The sequence below is a fragment of the Panthera leo genome, chromosome A1 (assembly GCF_018350215.1).
Source record: "Panthera leo isolate Ple1 chromosome A1, P.leo_Ple1_pat1.1, whole genome shotgun sequence".
Classification (NCBI taxonomy): Eukaryota; Metazoa; Chordata; class Mammalia; order Carnivora; family Felidae; genus Panthera; species Panthera leo.
The window spans coordinates 60,784,235-60,810,534 of record NC_056679.1 but is presented as its reverse complement, the minus strand read 5'-3'; positions in this window follow the sequence as shown (position 1 = coordinate 60,810,534).

Genomic DNA, 26,300 nt, shown 5'->3' with positions numbered 1-26,300 from the left:
ACTAGTCACTCTGTAAAAGACTGTATGTATAATAATTTATCATGGTAAAAAGCTTATAATACAGGTACCATTACCACCCATATTATAAATATGAGGAAATTAAAACCTCTAAGAATTAAGAGATAGTTTAAGGTCACTTAGCTAAGAAGTGGCGGTGATATACTTTAAGTGCTTTAATGTATTATTTCTAATTTTTATAGCAGTGCTAGCCAATAGAACTTTCTGTGATGAACAAATATTAATAATTTATTCTGTGTAATAAGATAACATGGCCACATGTGGCTAGTGAGCACTTGAAATATGGCTACTGTGACTGAAGAACTTAACTTTTAACTATACTTAAGTTTAATTACTTTAAGTATGTATTCATATAGTTCAAGTATGTATTCAAATTCATGGCTCCTGTATGAAAGAACACAGCTCTATACAATACAGGTTCACTGAAAATAGAGGAGTTTTGAGGGAAATATCTTAGTTTAGGCTTCATTAACTGAAAATCATAGACTATGTAACATAAACAAAAAAGGAAAAAAAATATTCTTCATGGTTCTGAAGGCTGGGAAGTCCAAGATCACGGTGCCAGGATAGTCAGGTTCTCGTGAGAGCCCTCTTACTGGTCTCAGACAGCTGTTTTCTTGCTGTGTCCTTACATGGAAGAGAAAGATCATTTCTCTCATATCTCTTCCCATAGATAAGAGCACTAATCCCATTTATGAGGGATCCACCTTCATGATCTAATTATCTCTCAAAGTCTCCACAGCCAAATACCATCATTGGGGATCAAGCTTCAATATATGAATTTTGGGAACACAAATATTCATTCCAAGAAATAAAACATCACTTTTAAACCTGAGACATCCATTTAGGAAAAAAACAAAGTAGAACTGCATTACATCATTTATATGTGTATATGTATATATGTATGTGTTTATATTATATATTCTCTATATGTCTATATATTCTGTATTTCATGTATATGCTAGTGTGTTGATATAAAATAGAGTTATAGTAGCTATAAGAATAGAATAGAATAGAATAGAATAGAATAGAATAGAATAGAATAGAATACTACTAGTAGTAGTAACAACGGTAACAAGGAATAAAGCTGATTCACTATAATACTGAAAGATTAAGAATTCCAGTTGTTGAAGGATCAAGGAGGTAACTGAGTTGCCAAAGACCTTTCTACATCTCAACTGTGCTGTAGTCCCCATAGGAACAGTTGTCACTGGGTGCATATGACATTTTTGATAATATTACTTCTATACCCCATTAGTTGACATTACTTGGTACTCTCAGTTCTTGAAAATCAAATGAGCCAAATACATTACACTTAATGTGTATAATTTTTCATTGAAACTAAACACTAATTTCCTCTTTAGTCCCATAAGCCTTTTATGATACACTATACTGTAAGTGGTGAGACATATTCTTCTCCCTATACAGGCATTTAGCACACACACACAAAATGGTAATCAGATACATAAAATAAAAAAAATTAAATGCATAATTTCAGAAATAAGGATCTTAAAAGTTGTTATATCTCAATACATATTCTACTAAGCTAATATTTTATACTTTCCTTAAACCCTAAAAAATTCTTTTTTTTTTTAAACATTTATTTATTTTTGAGACAGAGAGAGCACGAACAGGGGAAGGTCAGAGAAAGAGGGAGACACAGAATCTGAAACAGGCTCCAGGCTCTGAGCTGTCAGCACAGAGCCCGACGCGGGGCTCAAACCCACGGACCGCGAGATCATGACCTGAGCCGAAGTCGGACGCTTAACCGACTGAGCCACCCAGGTGCCCCGAAACCCTAAAAAATTCTTAATGGAATATATATTCTTCTATTATTGACAAATGCTAAACATCAACTTCTCTATCCTTTTATTTTGCATAATAATATATATTTGCATAATAATAGATAATAATAGATAAAAGCATATTGCTTTAGGGATAACATTGCTTATGCCTCCATAATGGTAAATCTTACTTTTGAATCTACAGCTATAGGAACAATCAATTATGTTAATCCAGATGCTGCTTCTAGAATCTCATCTTTTATATTTTATTTTGTTTTAATGTTTTTATATAATTTATTCTCAAATTGGCTAACATACAGTGTGTACAGAGTGCTCTTGGATTTGGGGGTGGATTCCCATGGTCATCACTTACATAGAACACCCAGTGCTCATCCCAGCAAGTGCCCTACTCAATGCCCATCACCCATTTTCCCCTCTCCTACCTTGCCCCCTCATCAACCCTCAGTTTGTTCTCTGTATTTAAGAGTCTCTTATGGTTTGCCTCCCTCTCTCTCTGCTTATAACTATTTTTCCTCCTCCCATCCCCCCGGTCTTCTGTTAAGTTTCTCAGGATCCACATATGAGTGAAAATATATGGTATCTGTCTTTCTCTGACTCACTTATTTCACTCAGCATAATGCCTTCCAGTTCCATCACGTTGCTGCAAATGGCAGGATTTCATTCTTTCTCATTGCCAAGTAGAATTCCATTATATATATAAAGCACATCTTCTTTATCCATTCATCAGTTAATGAACATTTAGGCTCTTTCCATAACTTGGCTATTGTTGAAAGCGTTGCTATAAACATTGGGGTACATGTGCCCCCTAATGAATCGACACTCCTGTATCCTTTGGATAAATTCCTAGTAGTCCTATTGCTGGGTCATAGGGTAGTTCTATTTTTAATTTTTTTGAGGAACTTCCACACTGTTTTCCAGAGTGGCTGCACCAGTTTGCATTCCCACCAACAGTGCAAGAAGGTTCCCATTTCTCCACATCCTCGCCAGCACTTGTTGTTTCCTGATTTGTTCATTTTAGCCACTCTGACCAGTGTGAGGTGGTATCTCAGTGTGGCTTTGATTTGTATTTCCCTGAGGATGAGTGACATTGAGCATCTTTCCACGTGTCTGTTTGTCATCTGGATGTCTTCTTTGGAAAAGTGTCTATTCATGTCTTGTGCCCATTTCTTCACTGGATTATTTGCTTTTTGGGTGTTGAGTTTGGTAAATTCTTTATAGATTTTGGATACTAACCCTTTATCCAATATGTCACTTGCAAATATTGTCTCCCATTCTGTCAGTTGCCTTTTAGTTTTGTTGATTGTTTCCTTTGCAGTGCTGAAGCTTTTTATCTTGATGAGGTCCCAATAGTTCATTTTTGCTTTTAATTTCCTTGCCTTTGGAGATGTGTCCAGCAAGAAATTGCTGCAATTGAGGTCAAAGAGGTTGTTGCCTGCTTTCTCCTTTACTATTTTGATGGTTTACTGTCTCACATTTAGGTCTTCCACCTATTTTTAGGTTTTGTGTGTGTGTGTGTATGGTGTAAGAAAGTGGTCCAGTTTCATTCTTCTGCATGGTGCTGTCCAGTTCTCCCAGCACCATTTACTGAAGAGACTGCCTTTTCTATCGGGTAGTCTGGCCTACTTTGTCAAAGATTAGTTAGCCATATGTTTGTAGGTCCAGTTCTAGGTTCTCTATTCTTTTACATTGGTCTATGTGTCTGTTTCTGTGCCAATACTGCACTGTCTTGATGATTTCAGCTTTATAGTAGAGGCTAAAGTCTGGAATTGTGATGCCTCCCACTTTGTTTTTCGTTTTCAATATTACTTTGGCTATTCAGGGTCTTTTTTGGTTCCATACAGATTTTAGGATTATTTATTCTAGCTTTGAGAAGAATGCTGGTGCAATTTTGATTGGGATTGCATTGAATGTATAAGTTGTTTTGGGTAGTACTGATGTTTTAATAATATTTATTCTTCCAATCCATGAGCATAGAATGTTTTTCCATTTCTTTGTGTCTATCAGAAAATACTAAGAAAAATTATATGCCAACAAACTGGACAACCTGGAAGAAATGCAAAAACTCCTAGACACCCACACACTACCAAAACTCAAATGGGAAGAAATAGAAAATTTGAACAGACCCATAACTAGTGAAGAAATTGAATCAGTTTTCAAAAATCTCACAACAAATAAGAGTCCTGGACCAGATGGCTTCCCAGGTGAATTCTACCAGACCTTTAAAGCAGAGTTAATACCTATCCTTATCAAGTTGTTCCAAAAAATAGAAACAGAAGGAAAGCTTCCATACTCATTCTATGATGCCAGCATTACCTTGATTCCCAATCAGAGACCCCACTAAAAAGGAGAATTTCAGGCCAATATCCCTGATGAACACGGATGCAAAAATTCTCAACCTGATACTAGCAAATCGAATTCAACAGCATATAAAAAGAATTATTCACCATGATCAAGTGGGATTCATTCCTGAGTTGCAGGGCTGGTTCAATATTTGCAAAATAATCAACGTGATACATCACATTAATAAAAGAAAGGATAAGAACCATATGATCCTGCCAATAGATACAAAAAAAAAGCATTTGAAAAAATATAGCATCCTTTATTAATAAAAACCCCCAAGGTGGGATAGAAGGAACATACCTAAACATCATAAAAGCCATATATGAAAAGCCCACAGCTAATATCATCCTCAATAGGGAAAAACTGAGAGCTCTCCCCCTGAGATCAGGAACACGACAGGAATGTCCACTCTCACCACTGTTGTTTAACATAGTATTGGAAGCCCTAGCATCAGCAATCAGAAAACGAAATGAAATGAAAGGCACCCAAATTGGCAAAGAAGAAGTCAAACTTTCACTTTTTGCAGATGACATGATACTCTGCACGGAAAACCCGAAAGACTCCACCAAAAGGCTGCTAGAACTGATACACGAATTCAGCAGTTGCAGGATACAAAATCAATGTACAGAAATTGGCTACATTTCTATACACCAATAATGAACAACAGAAAGAGAAATCAAGAAATTGATCCCATGTACAATTGCACCAAGAACCATAAAATACCTAGTAATAAACTTAACCAAAGAGTAAAAGATCTGCATGCTGAAAACTATAGAAAAACTTATGAAGGAAATTGAAGACACAAAGAATATTTTAAATTCTTCCTTTTTCCCAGTTGTGGGTTTTACTCCTCAGAATTTATAGCAATCTTTCATATGTTTAGAGACAGAAAATATTTTTTTTAATTTTTTCTTTTTTTTAATTTTAAGACTTTAAGTAATCTCTACATCCAACATGGGATTCAAACTTACAACCCTAAGATCAAGAGCCACGTGCCCTGAAAGCACAGAGAATCTTAATGGTTTTATATTTCTTCCATCACTTCAAGTTCACCACCGTTGCTGAGTGAATACTGTTTTTGTGCACTGAAAATAATCACAGTCTTGATCCTCAAGTTAATTCCTTGGTTTTGGGCAAATAGAGAGTAAACTTTTGAAGAAGCAAATTTTTACAATAGAATGCTATGGTAACACAGATATAGAGCACTTCAGTAAACTTTTAAGTTTAAGGAAAGCTTTCTAAGAGAAGGACTATCATATAATAAAGCTAATAATAAATCACCAAAATATTAACACCAAATGAAGTAAAACATCTTTTTTTGCTGTTTTCAGTTAGCCTCCAGTTATTTTGGATGCAGAAATTATATGGAAATTATTCAAAAATATTGTTTGTACCATGAATGAGAGCTCTGAAGCACTGACATGCATTTGTTACCTGAACATGGTTTTGAAAATGGATAATCAATCTGCATTTATACTTTTGACAGTTTAGAAACAAAGTGAAATGAAGTAAGTTAATTATGAATCAAGACATGATAAATTACTCGTGCATAATCCCATTTTAGCATTTCCAAATGTTTCCTTGTCAATTCATAATTAATAAATGTAAATATATAATAGCAAAGTGACTGCTTGTTATATATTTCCTGGATAGAAGACTCTGGATCATCAAATTAGGTTAGAATTACATTTTAAAAGTATTAACTAACCCAATGATATAAGAATGCATTAAGAAATAAGCTAACGTTTACCACTCATTGACTAATTAAATGATTCCTACAACAAATATTTTCTGAGCAATTTCCTATATATTAAACACTTCTAGGTGCTAAGTATTTAGCAGTGAAAAACAAAACAAAGCAAAACAGGAAAAGTATCTGACTTCCTCAAGTCTACTTTCTAGATGGGGAGGATAAAGTAAACAAATGCATAAATACCATACAGTATATTTTGCATGTGAGTGCATAAATATGAGTAAAGGTTAATACATGTTCATATGTATTAAACACACTTTGATTTGGAAAACCTACATATCCTTTTAAAAATGTCAGTGTTTATGGGGACAGTCTTTTATTTGAAACTTCTTTGGAAGATAGTCCATGTTAATATGTCTTTTGACTTCAGATGAGACTTTGCAGGCTATTAAATGTTAACAAAGGCCAAGCTGCTATTCAGATTTAGAGGTCTAGAATTGCAATTTATTCCTTAAGACTAAGAGATGATAACCTGACTGTTCAATTTGTATAATGTGTCTGAACAGGAGGAACAAATTGCAGATAGGTTGTTTGATAAATTTAAAATAGGATACTGCCTATCCTTTAGAGCTATTTTCATAGCACGTTTGTAAGTAGCTCTGTATCATTGTGCAAACACTTATTTAAGGATCAAAAATTTAAGCACACTTAACAGGGATGAAAAGATACAGAAAACTTCTCAATCTTTTATATTTCCCTATTTGGATATCACACGGACTTTGGTATAATAATTTTGCTATGTTAAAGTATGCAAATTTGGGTCTTTTTTGAGGTCTGAACTTTGAAGATACTCTTTAGTCTTTGACAGAAAATTTAGGCTTATGTAATTGTAAGAAACACCCATACTCTTCACTCAGACATCTGCAAATCATCTGATTTCATTCAAACTGCTTATATATTTTACTTATTATTTTTTAAATTTTTAATAATTACTTATATTTTCAGAGAGAGAGAGTGAGAGAATGAATGGGGGAGCAGTAGAGAGAGACAGAGACTGAATTTGAAGCAGGCTCCAGACTCTGAGTTGTCAGCACAGAGACCAAAGCCAGGCTGAAACTCGTGAACTGTGAGATCATGACCTGAACTGAAGTCAGACGCCTAACTGGCTGAGCCACCCAGGTGCCTCTTATACATTTTATTTTAATACTATTTTATTGTTTTCAGTTTTATGGAACATTTTCTCACTCAGTGCTTCAACTTTTAGTGTCCAAATACAAATGATATTCCTGAATTTGTTAAGATAGACGTAGAATTCATCAGGAAAATACAATGAAAAATGTGGTAAAGGAACATTCTCATAGAGAAAAGAATGTCAGCAAAGGTTTACATTCTTATAGATAGGGCTGATTAGGAGCTCTAATAGAGATAACTTCAACTTGCTGCTTCCTAAAAAGTGGAACAAGGAGTTCATTGATCAGCCTTGTTACCAGTATGCTTGATATCCTGCCTCAAAGGCAACATATAGGTTTTCCCACTGCCAAATTCAGGAAACTCCATGAGTGATTGGTGTGTTTCCTGTAACTATGGGACACAATTAATTCTGCTTAATTTTCTCCTTAAAGTGGGGAACAATGGTGAATCAGTTCACTTCTCTGCTGATTCAGTTACTCTTCAAGATACAGAAAAATGAAGCAACCCACTTTGGCCTTAGAAACTAATTTCAATTTTCTACCTAGACTACCAGAAATTCTTCAGAAGCATTAATTACTTCTTTGTTCAATCATTTCTTTATTTCAGTATATTTATTTTATACTTTTGGATCTATTCTGTTCTATTCTTTTCTAATAATTCCAGCTCTTTTATTGTTGGGAGCTTTACAATTGGCTCCTATATTCTTTTGACATGCCCTTATCATTGTATTGTTTTTTCTTGTTTTATTGAACACCTTCTTATTTTCTGGCACTACAAGATGCTTTAGATGCTTCTTATATATCTCCTACCCAGTCCTAAAATTAGTCATTTCTCAAAGGCATCCTGTCAAACACATAGCAACTATCTCTGATCTGTTTAATGTCTCTATAATTCTACTTTTCCCATAATGTCATATAAATGGAATCATACACTATGTAACTTTTTCACACTGCTTCTTGCACTTAGAAATATGCTTTTAAGATTTACCTATATCTTTTCAAGGCTTGATTGCTCATTTTTTAAGTAATTCAATAAAATTCCATTAATGGATATATCAAGTTTATTCGCCCATTCCCCTAGTGAAGTGTACCTAGTTGCTTCCAAATTCAAGAAAAGCTGAGTAAAGCTGCTATTAATATTCCACATGCCAGTTTTGAATAAAATTTTCAAATAAGTTTGGTAAATACCTAGGAATACAAGTGCCATCTTATATAAAAAGTCTATATTTTATCTTACAAGAGCCTGCTAAACTTTCTTCTATACTGGCTTTTCACTACTACCAGCAATAAACGAGAATGCCTATTTTTCCAAAATCTTTCCAGCAATATGTAGTATCTGTTTTCTAGGTTTTAGACATTCTGATAGGTATTAGAATTGTTGTTTTAATTTGAAATTCCCAGATAACAGAGTTTTGAGCATATTTTCAAATACTTATTTGCCTTCTGTATATCCTTTTTGGCGAGTTGTCTGTTTAGAACTTTGGCTCATTTGTTAACTTGGCTGTTAATTTTCTTACTGAATTTTTTGTATATTTTGAATATAAGCTCTTTTGCAGATAATTTCTCTCCATTTGTGGTATTTTCTCTTCATTCTCCCAACAGTGTCTATCACAGAGTAAAAAGTTTTAAATGTTAATAAGATTCAACTTACGTATTGCTTGCATTGATCATGGTTTGAAATTGTATTTAAAACTCATCATAAAACACATGTCCATCTAGATTTTTGCTTATAGTTTAAGAAATTTAAGAGTTTAGCATTTTACCTTTAGCCTTCTAATGAATTTTGCATTAATTTTGTAAAAGGTGAAAGGTCTATGTCTATGCTTAGTATACACACACACACACACACACACACACACACACACATATATATATATATACACACACACACACACACACACTGTATATAATTGCTCCAGCATCGTTTGTTAAAAAAGACTTTCTTTCTCCATTAAATTGCCTTTGCTTTGCTCTTTCATCAAAGATCAGGTAGGTACACTTTTGTGTGTCTATTCCTAGGCTATCTGTGCTATCCCATGGATCTATTTGTCTGTTCCCTTGTCAGACTATGCTGTTTTGATTACTGTGACTTTATAAGAAGACCTAATATCAGGTGGTATAAGTCTAACCCTGTTCTTTGTCAGTGTTGTGTTGTATAGACTAGGTCTGTTGTCTTTCTAGTTAATCATTTCAAACAGTTTGTTGATATCTACAAAAGAGCTTGCTGTGGTTTTGTTTGAGATTGTGTTGAATCTACATATCAAGTTGGAAATTGACATCTTAACAACATGGAATCTCCTGATCCATGACATGGAATTAAACCTACAGTGTGAGGATTTATGTTAATCTAGCAAGCAACTGGAATTTAATATTTGATGTTGCTGTAGACACCAGGACATTCAAAATTATAGTATTTGTTTTTTTCTCCCTTCTCAACTTTGGTGTACCCTAAATGCTGGGAGGACAAAAGGCAAACTGAGGGCAAAAGGCAAGCTGACACCTTGTGTGATACGTATGACATTCCTTGGATACTCATGGCTACCTAAGAACAAAGGCAGGAGAAAAACAAATGGTGAAATGATAAAGATCACAGTCATGTAGGACATGAAATTCTATCATAGTTTGTAACTGTCTTAATGATTTACTAGAAAACCACAATTTTAACATTAGTCAGACCTTCAGGAACCTATAGACTCAATTTCCTGGAGCCCTAGTGTCATCTTCACCCCCACAGGACAGAAAACTATATATAATCAATCACTCCTCATTCACAATCACATGTGCAGCTCTTTTTGCCTGTGGGTCATATCACTCTGTTAAAATAAAAGCACCTTTTTGCATGGTAAAACATCTCAAGAATTCTCTTCTGACCCTTGTGCTCTAAGACACCACATCACTAAATACTCCTGTTAGAATTTTTTTATACTAAAGCTCTTTCAGCTCCAATCCACTATTATTATTTTGGAGTCTTATAGGTATGGTGGTAGGGTGTCCGGGAGGGGTCCATTCTATATTCTTACAATTATCAGTCTGTTAGCGGTCCTATAATTCTGGACTATGACTTTCAGAGATGTTTCTTCTAGCATAGCCTTCCACCCTTTGTTGAGACAGAAAGGCTAAATGGGGGTGGAGTTAGAAAAAGCCTTGCATCTTATCTTTGGCACAAGATTCAAGTAAAGGCTTTGCCTTGAAGAGTATGCCTTCATTATGGAGAAGACTCTTGTTATATTTCAACCAGGGTGATACTTTCCTTCTCTCAGTGAGAGCCAGAAATGGATCTTTTTAGGATCTTCACTTTAAGAAATTGGTGGGATCCTGGAAGTTAAGCCCATTAAAGTGTGAGGCTTCTTCTAAGACAATGGCTCCCAGGAAATCCTCGTTTTTAGTTTAGTTTGTAGTTAGCTTCCAGTAATTGGTCAAACTTACAATATAAGTTCCCCTACCAATTTATTTCTCCAATGACTTGTATTCTAGTTTAGCAGAAGTCCAATTGTGACTTTCTAAATTCATCTTTCCCTCCAATTTGGGGTGACTATTTGCCCTTCAAATCTTTCCTCTGAAGGGTCCAAGAAAAGCTATTGATTTTCACTTCATCCAGCTTTTTCTAACTAGTTGATCTTGCAAAATCCTTGATGGATTTAAAAATCATAGGTATAATTTTTAAAATCTTTATAATAATCTATAGTTCCATGTACAAACTGAAACTGTAAGCCATTAAATGCATTCGATAGGTAAATGCTCTTTTTTAAAACAGTTCAATTATCTGATTTTATAGACAAAACAATTTTACGAATCACATAATTATTTTAATTTCAATAGATTAAAATGATGACTCTGAGAAACTTGTTTTAATCTAAAAAATTCACAAATCTTAATAAATTATTCAATGTATTTTACACTGGAATTGTAAGACTGTTACTCTAATAGATCAATTTTTCATATACATTTTAATATATAAAATATCTAGCATTCACATATTCTTTACGATTATGGAAGTTCAATACCACGCTTTCTATTTTCTTAAACTTTTGGTACTTAATGGAAAATCTACGTGGTTATAGAAGATGCACAGCTGCTAAAGAAAAGAAAATTACCTCCCTGATTAACTGATTTATTGGGAGATATTCTATTTGATTATGAGCAATGGAGCTACAACCATTCAAAGATTCTTCTCATTTCTATGACAATTGTGAGTTCCTTTACAATATTCACTTTGTCATGATCTTTCCAACTTAAAAAATGGGTTTGGACTCACAGTTCAGTTAGCCTATGTCCTGTGATTCATGTCATTAACATTAATTTATTACCCCTTCTATATTTTCTAAGATTCACACTGGCACCAACTGATATAATAGAAAGAACAATGTCCATCCTTTCAAATAGAATCTTGTTCTATAAGGTTCACTCTTCTTTGCATTATTGTGGCTTTTTCCTCATTAATCTCATGACAATGATACTACATTCAGTAGATAACATTTGAAGAAAGTCCACTTCTGGAAAATAATTGATCAAAGATGTTCAGTTTTCTAATAAATATAAAGTGAATAGGGCCAAACAGAAAAGTGAGTGACTGACTTGCCTGACCTCGTGAGCAAAATATCGTAACAGAGGAGAAATTAAGAACACTAAGAGAGTAGCAGACAATTCTCCAATCATCTGCCATACCTGACCAAAAATATTTTAAATCCTAACTTTAGCAAACTCTGTCTTCTGTAGTAAAATAAAACATTTGATCTAATGCAAAATAGATACCACACCACTCTGTGAGGAGCTTAGGGGGATAGAGTGATGTGAGGAAAAGAGTGGGCTCCCTTCTCTTAGGTACAAATTTGGGGGGAGGTGGATAATTAGGAATAGCCCTGCTAATCTGAAAAAGAACATGTTAGCATATGGGAAAGGGAGGTAAAGACACCTTCAAAGGCCTGACTCTAGTTATAAGATGAAATGTGTTGCACAACATGTTTGCTGACATTAGATTTGGCAAACAATTCAGCAGCAGCAGGAGGAGGAGGAGGAGGAGGAGGAGGAGGAGGAGGAGGAGGAAGAAGAAGAAGAAGAAGAAGAAGAAGAAGAAGAAGAAGAAGAAGAAGGAGGAGGAGGAGGAGGAGGAGGAGGAGGAGAGGAGGAGGAGGAGGAGGAGGAGAGGAGGAGGAGAGGAGGAGGACGAGGAGGAGGAGGAGGACGAGGAGGAGGAGGAGGAGAGGAGGAGGAGGAGGAGGAGGAGAGGAGGAGGAGGAGGAGGAAGGAGGAGGAGGAGGAGGAGGAAGGAGGAGGAGGAGGAGGAGGAGGAGGAGAAGGAGAAGGAGAAGAAGGGGAGGAAGAAGGAGGAGGAGGAGGAGAAGAAGAGGAAGAGAAGAAGGAGGAGGAGGAGGAAGAGGATAAAAAGGAGGAGAAAGAGAAGAAGAAAGAAGGAGGAGGAGGAGGAGGAGGAGGAGGAGGAGGAGGAGGAGGAGAAGGGGGAGGGGGGGAAATAAAAAACAGAAAACATGTAGGCCCAGCTCCAAGCTTCACTTCTATTATAGGACTAGAATGAGCACTTACTGTATTCACCATACCGACTCTGAAGAAATGTTTCTGGGCTAGAAAGGCATCCTGAGTAGGATCAACAGTGTAAGAAAGGATGTGTAATTCGAGTATCTCTCTTGTCAGTTGTAGCAAATAAATACTGCCTTTTCCTTTTGCACTCACATAACTACTCCACCTTCATGTCGTCCTCTCCTCTCCTCTCCCCCTTTGTTTTCTCCTCTCCTCTCTTTTCCTTATCTCATTCCCTTTGCTCTTCTTTCCTTTAAATCAAACAAAAAGAGTGTTTAATTTACTGAAAAATGTGTCGCGCCATGAATGATTTATACAAACACTTTCATAATCCATTTTGCAACAAAATCCCTGAAAATTAATTGTTTTCACCCATTGTTGACAAGTTAAGGCTTTACAGAGTCATTTCACATAGACTGAATAAAATTTGAATTTGGCTGGAAGAAAGACGAACATTCTCTCCTGTAATCTCAATAGACTTTCCTGCCAGTGGAACAGAACTCAAGATTCCCACAAAGGGTATACAGATAACTGCGCTCAGTTTAAAACAAAACAAAACAATACCCAAAAATAAAATTCAAAGGTTGTTCCAACTTAGCAAATAAAGTGTTTGTACAAAGAAAATGTATTAGAGGCACTGAACTAAAACAAAGATGAAGAATTAATGTGTAACTTGCAGGCTAAGCTGGAACATAGAAAGGGAAGAGGAAGAAGAGAGTTTCAGAAAAACATTGTACCACCCAGTTGGTTTTTCTAGGCATGCTGGATGAGAATTTGATAACTTCCCTAGAGATATACAACTGTATACTGGTTTAATGACACACTGCATAGCCAATATAACTCATTGTTTAGAAAAATAGTTAATATATACTCTGTATTATTATTATTTTGGAGAAGGAGTTTGTCATCTGCATAATTTCTGGTAACAAAGAAGCTCAACTGACACTGGTATATACATTCGCGATATTGATATATCGGCTATTTGAACAAAATATTAGTTCTAAAATAGGCAAAACCAGATTTTGTCTGTATGAATACTCCATGTCAGTCTTAGTCAATGATAGATTTGTTTTTCTTCTATTTCTGTAAATACAATTAGTTTTCTTTGGTCAGGGAAATATTTTCATTTTTGCTTCACGAAATCCACCTGCTTCAAGATAGACTGTGGATATTAAGCAGGCACCAGTATTTTTTTTTTAATTAATGTTTATTTATTTTTGAGAGAGAGACAGAGCGCGAGTGGGGGAGGGGCAGAGAGAGAAGAAGACACAGAATCCAAAGCAGGCTCCAGGCTCTGAGCTGTCAGCACAGAGCCTGACACAGGTCTTGAACTCACATACCATGAGATCATTACCTGAGCTAAAGTTAGATGCTCAAATGACTGAGCCACCCAGGCACCCACCAGTAGGTTGGTTTTTGTTTTGTTTTTGTTTTTTTGTTTTTAAACTCAAGTGTGAACCTTGCTAAAGAAGCCAGATTCCTTCCTGAACTTCTGGGTTGAGTCAAGCCATGAACTGCTTACTACTCAATAAACCTTGTTGTTATTTCAGTGATAAAAATTCCAGAAGAAATTCAGGGGCTTATTTCCAATTTTGTTTTGGCTCTCCATACAGATTCATATTAGTCCCACTAACCCTTTCATTAATGCATTTAGTAGATTGAATTTATTTCCATGGGCCATGAAAGACTGTGAGGCATCCTATGACCCCAGGTTCTTCTCTATACAGGTGCAGGTGGTAAAGAAAAATCCTAAATAGGATATGACTAGTGAGTAAGGTGCCCTTATCCCCAATCTGCCATTGTAGGTGCCTGCTAACCAGCTCCCCCAGAATTCACAGTTTGTGATTTAATCCCCCGATTCCACAAATACCCCAGAATGGATGTGAGAGTTCTGACATTTGGCAACAAGGGCATTGACTTGTTTATAAAACCACAGGCATTGCTGAAAAATCAGTGGCTGATTTTGGCAACATGAATGTTTTGATCTCAACCTGGATCTTACAAATCTTAAAAAACTAAGTAACAAAATACAGGACCTTCACATCTGAGGAATGTGATTACTATGCTTGCCTGTGTCTCTTTCTGAGGGGGATAGTTAGAACTGACATTTGCACATTTGTTTAACTTTCTTGAAACCTAATGACCATCTTGTGATGTACACACATTTGGTTACAAGTCCTCCAAAGCCAGCCTTAGTGGGTATGTGGACTAATTATGAAAGTACTACAAGCAATAGTCTACCAGTTGTGATAATCTGTAGTATTATGGTATACTGTCTTATGCCACAGTGGACGATTCTTAATTAGCAGTCACCATGCTTGGACTCTCCAGTCAGTAACAATCTGTTGCTAGTAAATCCATTAACATACATCCTAGGCAGGACTGCTTTTAAAAGAGAAACTCATTCTAAACTAGTTTAAAGGTGATTGTTCTTATACATGTATGTATGTAAATATATATATTGTATACACACATACATAATAAAAATACTGACACAGTTAAAAAGTATTATTTTTGGCACTAACCAAGGACCAACAACCGAGATGATAATTTAACAAGGATTCTCTCATTGAATTCTCACAAAAAACCTATTTCTGTGTTCATTGTACAGTTGTGATAACCAAGACTCAGCCATTTTTAGTCATTTGTTTATGTTATAACAGCCAAAAACTAGTTGGAAGAGGTTTCTATGTGCTTATAATCACCACGGAATAGGAGAATGCCATAGAATCTGATTTACCATAAATGTATCTTATCTCCATTGGAAGGAATAAATTAACAGGCAGCTCCTTTTTCATAGTATCTCATGCTCAATTTCTTGTCCAACTGTTGTTTCCTCACTCTCCCTTTCCCCACCCCCTTCTCTCTCCCCCCACCTCTGCTTCTCTCTGCATTTCCCCACTGACTTCTTCTCTGCATACAAGCCTCCTCTGGTAAAAATTCCATAATCTGAATGGTTTTTCTGTCTAACCTAATTGGATTATATACCTCATTTAAAAATTATCAAAAGACAACCAACTGTTTAAATTAGGTTCAGAAGATGGCTGCTTACCATGTAGATATTTAACCCTATGAAACTGGTGAAGTAGTCAATTAAAAAAAGTGATTTTTAAATTATGAGTGTTGATACGGTTTTTCATATGATATGTTTGACTTATAGCTTAATGGAAAACCCAAACTAGATTAGTCAAATATCTTTACTTAAAAGCATTTATTCCAAGTGTTCTAAAATGTTAGAAATCTCATGTAAATCTTTCAGTTGTATTACTTATATCTAAACATCCATAGGTATACAATAGTAAACTGTATATCTATTTTGAATCCCACTTCAACAGTGAGTCACTTCATGCTCATATTTTTCTTTCATTTACCCTAGAAACACCATTCCGTTCCTTCAAAGTACATCAGTGTCTGTAATTTCTTCACCTGCCCCGTTCAGCGTTTAGAATGTAATAGAGATAAGGTTGACACCCTTGTCTGTTCTGCTATATTCAATTTCGCAGTCGTTAGCAATTCCATACAAGAGCCTGTCATTACTCTGAACCTATTTCATGTAAAAACTCAGGAAATTTATCTCAGGCTGTTTATTTCAAAGACAGACACCCTGAATTGGGACTGGGATATACATGTTCACCTTCATTCAATATTTTTCTGGCATATGCTATGACAAGTAAATTTCCATTTTGAAGTTGATGTTAAGCAGCCTCTAAGCAAGAAGCAGTAGTATTAGCAGCATAAGGCAAATGCAATAATCCCATTATCAATCCCTTTGCTTCTAGTTTATTCCCCACCAAAATCAATCATTTTAACTGCTGCTATGTAATCTTCCAAAATATCACTTTCATCATGTCATAATATTGGCCAAAATGCTATAGTTGTCAAAATTCATTGTCTCAAAGAATCAGCATAATTCCCTTCCTAGATTTTTTCACAGTTTCCAAACTGCCTTTCTAACTTTGTATACAAATATTGTAATATCAATGTTTTCCACACTGATTGAAGAGTTTGCCTTAAAAGCCTTCATACTTCATCTTCCTGATCTAACACTCCCTGAAATAACACTGAAGATATGCTTCTTTATAAGTCACAACCTTCTCTATTTTTGCATGGGAATTTCAGAATAGATATTTATCTTTTTCTGATCCTACCTCCCCGAAAAAGTCTGGAGTTGATTTGGTCACAAATTCTCTAGCCTCTACTAACTTGCGTATTAAAGGATAATATTGTGCACTGTGTCTTAAATTGTTCCAGGATTTGTGTAATGCAGTGTATGTCCTGCCAAACCGCTAATGTTGTTTTAGTCACGTAGAGCCCGGTTACATTATTATTGGTGACGTTACAACAGGGCAAAAGATCGGAGGAAATGATACAAATTAAAGGACTAAAATACAGTTATAAGATCATTTAAATATGTTGCTTGTAATACACCCCCCTTTCTACATTCATATAATATACATACTTATCATGTTATGTTGTAAAGAGAATAAAATTAAGACAATTTGTTAAATGTGTGTGTGAAAATACTGGCTGTGACCAACGCTGGTTTGGGTAAAACTGAAAAAAAAAAAAAAAAATCACATCACAGGTTTTAGCCTTAGTATGCACAAATTTATATATAGTGCTTGGGTTTCATGAAAATAATACATTCCCCTTGCCAGGTTGTTTTTATCTTTGTTTTGAGTATGACAGAACATGAATGAAGCATGATTTTTCAAACCGTGTCCTGGAAGTTCTATCAATGTCACATTAGGTCACATCTACAACTATACGTCATCCATCAAAATTATTCTGACCTTCCCAATACAGCATCATAATATTTTGATTTTAAATCCTTGTAATCTCAATCTGTCCCTTTCTTTAGTATAATGATAGTAATGATAGTATATTATATGTTCATGTCTTATTTCAATAGAAAGATGAGTTTTGAAGGTTGGAATCTTGCCTGGAGTTGGTATGTAGTTAGAAGAGTTTCAAATATCTCTTATATTGGTTGTACCACTTTAAGAAATTTGCTCAATCTCTATAGTTTTATCCTAAATGTATATAAAATATGATGTAATAATTACTCATTTGTTCACTTCTTAATTTAATAAATATTTCCTAGCTACACTTATATATCAGGTACAATGAGTAAAGTTACGGGAAAGGCAGAGTTCCCATCTTCAAGGTCTTACACTCTTATGAAAGCCAATGGCTAAAAATAAAAATCTCAATTTCTGACATTCATAGGCAGCAAGAATAGGATAAATGAAAATGTAGACTCTGGCAACTGCCCAACCTGATCAGGCTGGGGAGGACACAAATATAAAGAAGCTAGTAATAATGGAAATTAGCATTTGTTGTTTACCATACAAAACAGAATACATTATCTGGTTTAATCACACAACAAAATTTCAGGTATACTGGCATTCTAGATAGGATACTGAAGGCTAGATAAGTTCAGAAAACTACACTGGTGCCACTATGTTTAACTAGTAGTTATACTACGTACTGTCAGAGAGTATCTTTACACTGAGGTCTGAATGATAAGTCTAAGAAAGAAAGAAAAAAAAAAGAGTGAGGAGGATAGATTCTATACAGACCTATGTCATGTTCAAAGGCCAAAGGAAGGAAAGCAAACTGCACACTTGGAATAAAAGTTTTTCAGGATCAACTGAATAAAGATTAGAGTGAGATATAACTGTAGTCTAGATTTCAAGTGTCATCATTACATCTTAAATTTAGAGACAATTTTAAGAAAGCAATGAAAGTGATACGAAGGTAATACAGATTTTAAGACAAGGCTATGGTAAGGTTTATAGGAAAGTATGCAGAAAGATCATTCCGCCTGCAATGCAAAAAATAAATTGCAGAAAGTCTCATTCTAATAAAAATAGGTCAAATTATTTAGAATGAACCTGAAATGAGGAGAATTCTACCTAAACTTTAAAGGCATAACCTAAAATTTTAAAGAAATGGAGAAAAAAATAAAGTTTGAAATTTCCATGCCAACTTACAGAGAAAAGCCTGAATTTATAAAGGTAAACAGAGTATTGAAGCAATAAATTCTTATTCTGATGGCATTTGTGGATACGGCAAACTCAGACCTTAGTTTCAAAACTTTCTGTAGTTAGGAGGAAAAAAGTCAAAGCCAAAAAAACCCAAAAACAAACAAACAAAAAAACCAAAAAGACCCCACCAAGGTAGGAAGTTTCTACGAGACTCTGCCCTGTATTACGGTGATAGCACAAATCATAGTAGTAGCAGCAGAGAAATACACCATCCTACCCTATCCACAATAAAACTGAGTTGGTGCTGAGTGGGGCGAAATGTCACAGCAACAACTATCAAGTTGAGGAGTGGAAATTCCTAAAAAGCAGTGACAGCAGACAAGCAATGTACAAATTCCTGCCCTAGATATACATGGTCTGTGCCGATCAAGAAACCTGAAGTAAGGGACTTGTATCTTCCTAGTTTCAGTCTGGTTATATCCCAGAAAGCAAACACAAGATATTTCAAAAGCACTTTTTTTTTTTCCTTAGACAATGGTCAGCACACAAAGAAACCAGGTGCCCAAGGAGGCAAAGGAACCCGACAGATCAACACGTTTTTTGCATATTCACATTGTCAAATTACATAGTAGCCTGAAAAGATCAATATGAAACAACTTTGGGCAAGTTATACTACAAGGAACATTATAAGGCTTTATTTAAAGATATTTAAAGAAGATTTAAGTAAGTATATTTTTCATGCTCATCAGTCTGAAGACTCAATTATGTAAAGCTATAGTACATACAAAATTCTTAGTAGATTCAATTCAATATTAAGTAAAATTTCAACAATTTTTTAATGGAAACAGATAAGCTAAAATTTATGAGAAAACCCAAGAAAGAGCCAAGACATTCTTGAAGGCTAAAGAACATTATGAAAGAAGTTACTCTACGAGATACAGAGATTTACTACAAAGCAAAATGAGTAATACTTTTGTTTAGTCACAGGCGAAGATAAATAAATGTCTGAAAGAGAAAAAAAGAGCCCCTAAATAAACCTATGTATGTACGGTAATTTGATGCATAACAGATGTGCCACTGCAAATCAATAGAGAAAGAGTCTTTTTGTTTTTTATTTTTTTTTAAATAAATGGAGGTTGGCATTACTACACTACTATAAAGATTTTGTAAGACAGAATATTTTAGGTAGCGTATCAATAAATTCAACACTTGATAGGAAGAGAAATTTACAAAGAAAACTCAAAAGCAACTCGAAGGGACTAAAAGCAAATGAACAAAAAGAGAATGCCATTTATGGAGACGAAGTGGGCAGAAAAACGCAATTATTCAGGAGGTAAACATTGTCAAATTTTTGAAAATATCCTTTGGAAACTTCATCAAACATGATATTCGAATTGTTGGTGCAATTTTTATTGATGTGAAAAACTAACATATTGTGAGGAATTCCTGGAGTGATAAAGCCAATTGTAATTTACTGTAATGGGCTCCATGTATATGTGGAGGAGAGCTTTGATTTGGCTTCTGTTACATTCCTCTGAGATCATTATTTAGTCACTGTGAGCAGAATATGTAACAGGATTGTCACATGTAGGGTGGAGTAAAGACCAGATATCAACAATTTCCTCCCTGTTACACTACAAAAGAAAAAAAAAAAAAAAAGGAGAAAAGCTAATGAAACAGGTAAAGACAATTTCCCTGGAATTCAGAATTTGCTGAAGAGATAATTCCTGATCTGAATGGTCAAGCTCAACCATGATTCTGCAGCCTCTGCCATGGAGAACACCTCCCATGCTTCACACTTTAAAACTACCAGAAGCACTAAGGCCTTGATCTTGCTCCTTCCACCTTATATGCAGATAAGTATGTGGTACCTCCAGGGAAAAATAAGTTCATAATCAAAAACAGCAGGTACTAAGAATCAACCTACAATAAAGAAAAAGACATCAGAATGAAAAACCTACACTACATAAACCAGATATGATGGAACACATGAAAATATAAGAATAATATAAATATGAATAATACCTCAAGGAGATGATACATCATAACACCATGAAAAAGAAAGAGCTAGTTATAAACAAAACTGAGAATAATATTAGGGAAAATAATGATTTGGAATAATTCACTAGATGGAGAAATAAGGAATTAATAAGATTTAAAAATATAAATTAAACTGGAAATTCAATAAAGAAACTCATAAAATTCACATGAAAATAAAAGAATAGGTGAAATATAATAAAAAGCGTTAGGTGTGTAGGACTACTGCTAACAGAGTCCAGATTATGAAAAAGAAAAAAAAAACTAATATGTAGAATTTCAAAGAATTATAGGAACATAAAAGACCTCTGATTAAAAGGAATATCATATTTTCAAACAGAATAGTTACAAAAACCATATACAGAATAGTATCATCAAAGGAAGAGCAATTTTCCAAAGCTGCTAAAGTTAATACAGTCTTAAAGTGTAAAAAAAAAAAAAAAAAAAAAAAAAAAAAATCAAATTTTGACCAGGAGTCATAGTAGTGACAAGGGAACAAGAAAACAGTCAGTAATCTTTTCTAAATTTTGATAGAAAAAAAATTGAAATACTGATTTTATGCCTAACCAATGTATTAATAGAACATGAGTATATATTTATGTTCTCTATATATAGAGAGGAGAGGGAGAGGGAGAGGGAGAGGGAGAGGGAGAGGGAGAGGGAGAGGGAGAGGGAGAGGGAGAGGGAGAGGGAGAGGGAGAGGGAGAAATTTTTCAGAGAGAACTAAAAATATAAATAGGAAGTACATATGAGCAAATATGTGATAAAGAGAAGAAACAAAAATGTTACATAAACCTCTTTCAATACCAGTCAAGTAATGATGGGAAAAGAATCAAATAAACAAAACAGAGTTAAAAAAATAATATAAATAAATAAATATTAAAAAATAGGACAGAAGTTCATCCAAAGAGTGCCATAGGCATGGCCATGCGCAAGCAGCCCTGACAGGGGTTAGCACCACCTCAGAGCCGCTATTGCTCTGGAGAGAGGTGAAGAAAAACCACACATATCAGTTCACTGCAGCCACTGCAGCCACTGCAGCAGGGAAGGGAGCAGACATCCAGTCTAACAGCAGGCCGCGCCCACCAATGACAGCTTCTCAGGGCACAGCACAGGGAGAGCATCCTGCATTTTAGTGCCACGACAGCTCTGGCAAATGCCTGGTCTGACTCAACTCAAGCACAAGGTAGTCCCAGACTGGCCTACTAACAGCACAGGGACCAAACAATGTCCATTATAGGCAAAGAGAGACATTGCAGACAACTGAACTGAAGGCAAACGTGACCCAGCCACAACAGTAGGGCACATGCAACACACAAAGGAGACAGCCCTGAAGCTCCAGGTTCTGGTACACAGGAAACACTGAACTGCAGGGCGCTTCCTGACCACTTCTTAAGAAGACTGCCATCGCCAAGAGCAGGAGACTTACCTGACTTTCCTAACACACAGAAAGAGACACAGAGAATCAGACAAAATGAGGAAACAGAGAAATATATCCCAAATGAAAGAACAGGATAACATCACAACAAGGATGGAGATAAGGAATGTGCCTGATAGAGAATTTAAAGTAATGGTTATAAAGATACTCACTGGGTTTGGGAAGAGTAAAGGACCTCAGTGAGACCCTCAATGAAGAGATAGAAAATATTAAAAATAACTAATCAGAGAAGAAGAATTCAATAACTGAAATTAAAAATGCACTAGCTGGAATAAATAGTAAACTAGAGGAAGCAGAAGAACAGATCAGCAACCTAGAGGAGATAGTAAGCGAAAGCAATCAAATTATGACGAAAGAAAAAAAATAATATAAAATGAAAATGGATTCATGAACTCAGTGACAGCACCAAGCATCACAGCAATCACATTATATGGCTCTCAAAGAGGGAAAGAGAAAAGGGGAAAGGAAACATATTTAAAGAAATAATAGCTGAAACCTTCCCGAATCTGGGGAAGAAAACAGAAATCCTAATCCACGAAGCACAGAAAGCCCCCAATAAAATCAACACAAGGAGCTCCCCACCAAGTCACATATTAATTAAAATGGCAAAAAAGTAGTGATAGATATTTTTAAAAGTAGCAAAAGAAAATAAATGAGTTACATACACAGGAAACCACATAAGCAATCAGCTAATTTTTCAGGGGAAAATTTGAAGTCCACAAAGAAGTGCTGTGATATATTCAAAGAAAAAGGAAAAAAGAATCTTCAAATAAGAAAACTCTACACTCTATCCAGCAAGGTTATTATTCAGAACTAAAGGAGAGGTAAGGAGTTTCCCAGACAAATTTAAAGGAGTTCATCATACTAAACCAGCCCCATAAGAAATGTTAAAGTGGACTCTTTGAATGGAAAGGAAATAACATAAGCAGGAGTAAGAAAAGTAAGAAGCATAAAAGCAGTAATATTAAGTATATCTACAAAAATCAGTCAAGGGATTCACAAGATAAAAAGATGTGAAGTACAATGCCATCTACCTAAAATGTGGGAGAGAGAAGTAAAAATGTAGTGCTTTTAAAATGTGTTCAAACTTAAACAGTCATCAAGTAAATACAGATATCTATATGCATAAGATGTTATATATAAATCCAATAACCACACAAAATAAAAAACTGGTAGGGGTGCCTGGGTGGCTCAGTCGATTACGTGTCCAAATTCTGCTCAGGTCATAATTTCGCTGTTCCCAAGTTCGAGCCTCGTGTCGGGCTCTGTGCTGACAGCTCAGGGCCTGGATCCTGTTTCAGATTCTGTGTCTCCCTCTCTCTCTCTGCCCCTCCCCCACTTGCAGTCTCTCTCCTCTCTCTCTCAAAAATAAATAAACTTTTTTTTAAAACTTGTAATATGTATACAAAAAATAAAGAGAAAAGAATCCAAGTATATCACTAAAAAACAGCAAAATGTGAGGGGGGGGGAAGAAAGGAACATAGAGAACTACAAAAACAACCATAAAACAAGCAACAAAATGGCAAAAAGCCTATCAATAATTACTTTGAATGTAAATGGATTAAATACTTCAATCAAAAGACATAGGGTGATGGAATGGATAAAAAAGCAACACCCATCTACATGCCCAGTTCAAGAGACTCTTTTCAGACCTAAAGACAAATGCACATTGAAAGTGAAGGAATAGAAAAGCATTCATCATGCAAATGGAAATGGAAAGAAAGCCAGGAGAGCAGTATTTATATCTGACAAAATAGATTTTAAGTAGGCTCCTTGTGCAGTGTGGGGCTTGAACTCACGATCTTGTTATTGAGAGTTTCATGCTCTACCAACTGAGCCAACCAGATGCCACTCTGACAAAATAGACTTGAAAACAAATACTGTAACAAGACGCAAAGAAGGACACTACATAATCATAAAGGAAACAATTCAATAATAAAATGTAACAACTGCAAATATTTAAGCAGTGAACACGGGATCATCCAAATACATAAAGCAGCTAAAGACAAGCATAAAGAAATTAATCAATAGTAATACAATAATAGTAGGAGACCTTAACTGCCCACTAACATCAATGGATAGATCATCCAAACAGAAAATCAACAAGAAAATAATGGCTTTGAATGACACATTGGACCAAAGGGAACTACGAGATATATTCAGAACATTACATTACAAAACAACAGAATATAGCTTTTTTCAAGTGCACATGGAACATTCTACAGAATATTAGACCACAAAACAAATACTAAAAAATTTTAAAAAGGCTGATGTCATACCATGCATTTTTTCTGACCACAATGCTATGAAAATAGAGATCAACCATATGAAAAACTCTGGAAAGAACACAAAACATGGAGGTTAAATAATGTGCAACTAAACAATGAATAGGTCAATCAATAAATCAAAGAGGAAATTAAAAAAGTTACATGGACACAAATTAAAATGAAAACACAACTATCCAAAATCCTTGGGAGGTAGGAAAAGATGTTCTAAAAGGGAAGTTTATTTCAATACAGGCCTACCTCAAGAAGCAAGCAATTTCTCAAATAGGCAACCTAACCATACACAAAAAGGAGGTAGAAAAGGAAGAACAAACAAACCCAAAGCCAGTAGGAGGAAGGAAATAATAAAGATTAGAACATAAATAAACAGACTAGAAACTAAACCTATAACTGGAAACATGTAACTTTCCAAAACTGAATCAGGAAGAAAAAGAAAATTTGAACAAACCAATTATCATCAACAAAATTGAAACAGTAGTCAAAAAACTCCCAACAAAAATCCAGGACCAGATGTCTTCACAGGTGAACACTACCAAACATTTAAAAGACAGTTAATACCTATTCTCAAACTATTTAAAAAATATAGAAAAGAAAGCTTCCAAATTCATTTTATGAGGCCAACATTACTCTGATACTAAAATCAAATAAAGACAGTACAAAAAAAGAGAACTATAGCCAATACCTCTGATGAACATAGATGCAAAATCCCTCAACTAAATATGAGCAAAATGGATTCAACAGTATGTTAAAAAGTCATTCATCAAGATTAAGTGACATTTATTCCTGAAATATCAGGGTGGCTCTATATTCACAAAACACTCAATGTGATAAATCACATCAATAAGAGAAAGGATAAAACCACATGATCATTTCAATAGATGCAAAAGAAGCATTTGACAAAGTACAACATCTGTTCATTATCAAAAAAAAAAACAATCAATAAAATAGATTTAGAGAGAATATACCTCAGCATAATGAAGGCCACATATGAAAAATCCACACGTAAAATCATACTCAATGGTGAAAAACAGAGTTCTCCCCTAAGATGAGGAACAAGACAAAAATATCCACTCTTACCACTTTTATTCAATGGAGTACAGGAAGTCCTAGCCACAGCAATCAGAAAACAAAAAGAAATAAAATACATTTAAATTGGTAAGGAAGAAGTTTAACTTTCACAATTTGCAGACAATTCTATAGATAGAAAACTGTAAAGACGCCACCAAAAAAAAAAAAAAAAACTACTAAAACTGATATTCAATAAGATCACAGGATATAAAATCAATATGCAGAAATCTGTTGCATATCTGCACACTAAAAATGAAGTAGCAGAAAGAGAAATTAAGAAAACAGTCCCATTTACAATTGCATAAAACATAATAAAATACCTAGGAATAAACTTAACCAAGGAGACAAAAGACCTGTACTCTGAAAACCTAGAAAACACTGATGAGAGAAATTAATAAGACAACACAAATAGATGGAAAGATATTCCATGCTCATGGATTGGGAGAACAAATGTCATTAAAATGTTCATACCACAGATTTAAAACTATCCTTTTCAAAACACCAACAAATTTTTCACACAGCTAGAACAAATCATACTAAAATTTGCATGAAACCACAAAAGACCTCAAATAGTCAAATTAATCTTCAAAAAGAAGAAAATTGGAGGTATCACAACCCCAGATTTTAAAATATGTTACAAAGCTATAGTCATCATAAAAATATAGTATTGTCACAAAAACACACACATAGATCAACAGAACAGACATCCTAGAAGTAAAGCACAACTATATGGTCAATTAGTCTTTGACAAAGGAGGCAGAAATATACAATGGAAAAACATCTCTTCAACAAATTGTGTTGGGAAAACTAGATGGCTACCTGCAAAAGAATAAAGATGGACTACTTTTTTATACTATACACATAAATAAATTCAAAATGGATTAAATGTGAGTAAATGTGA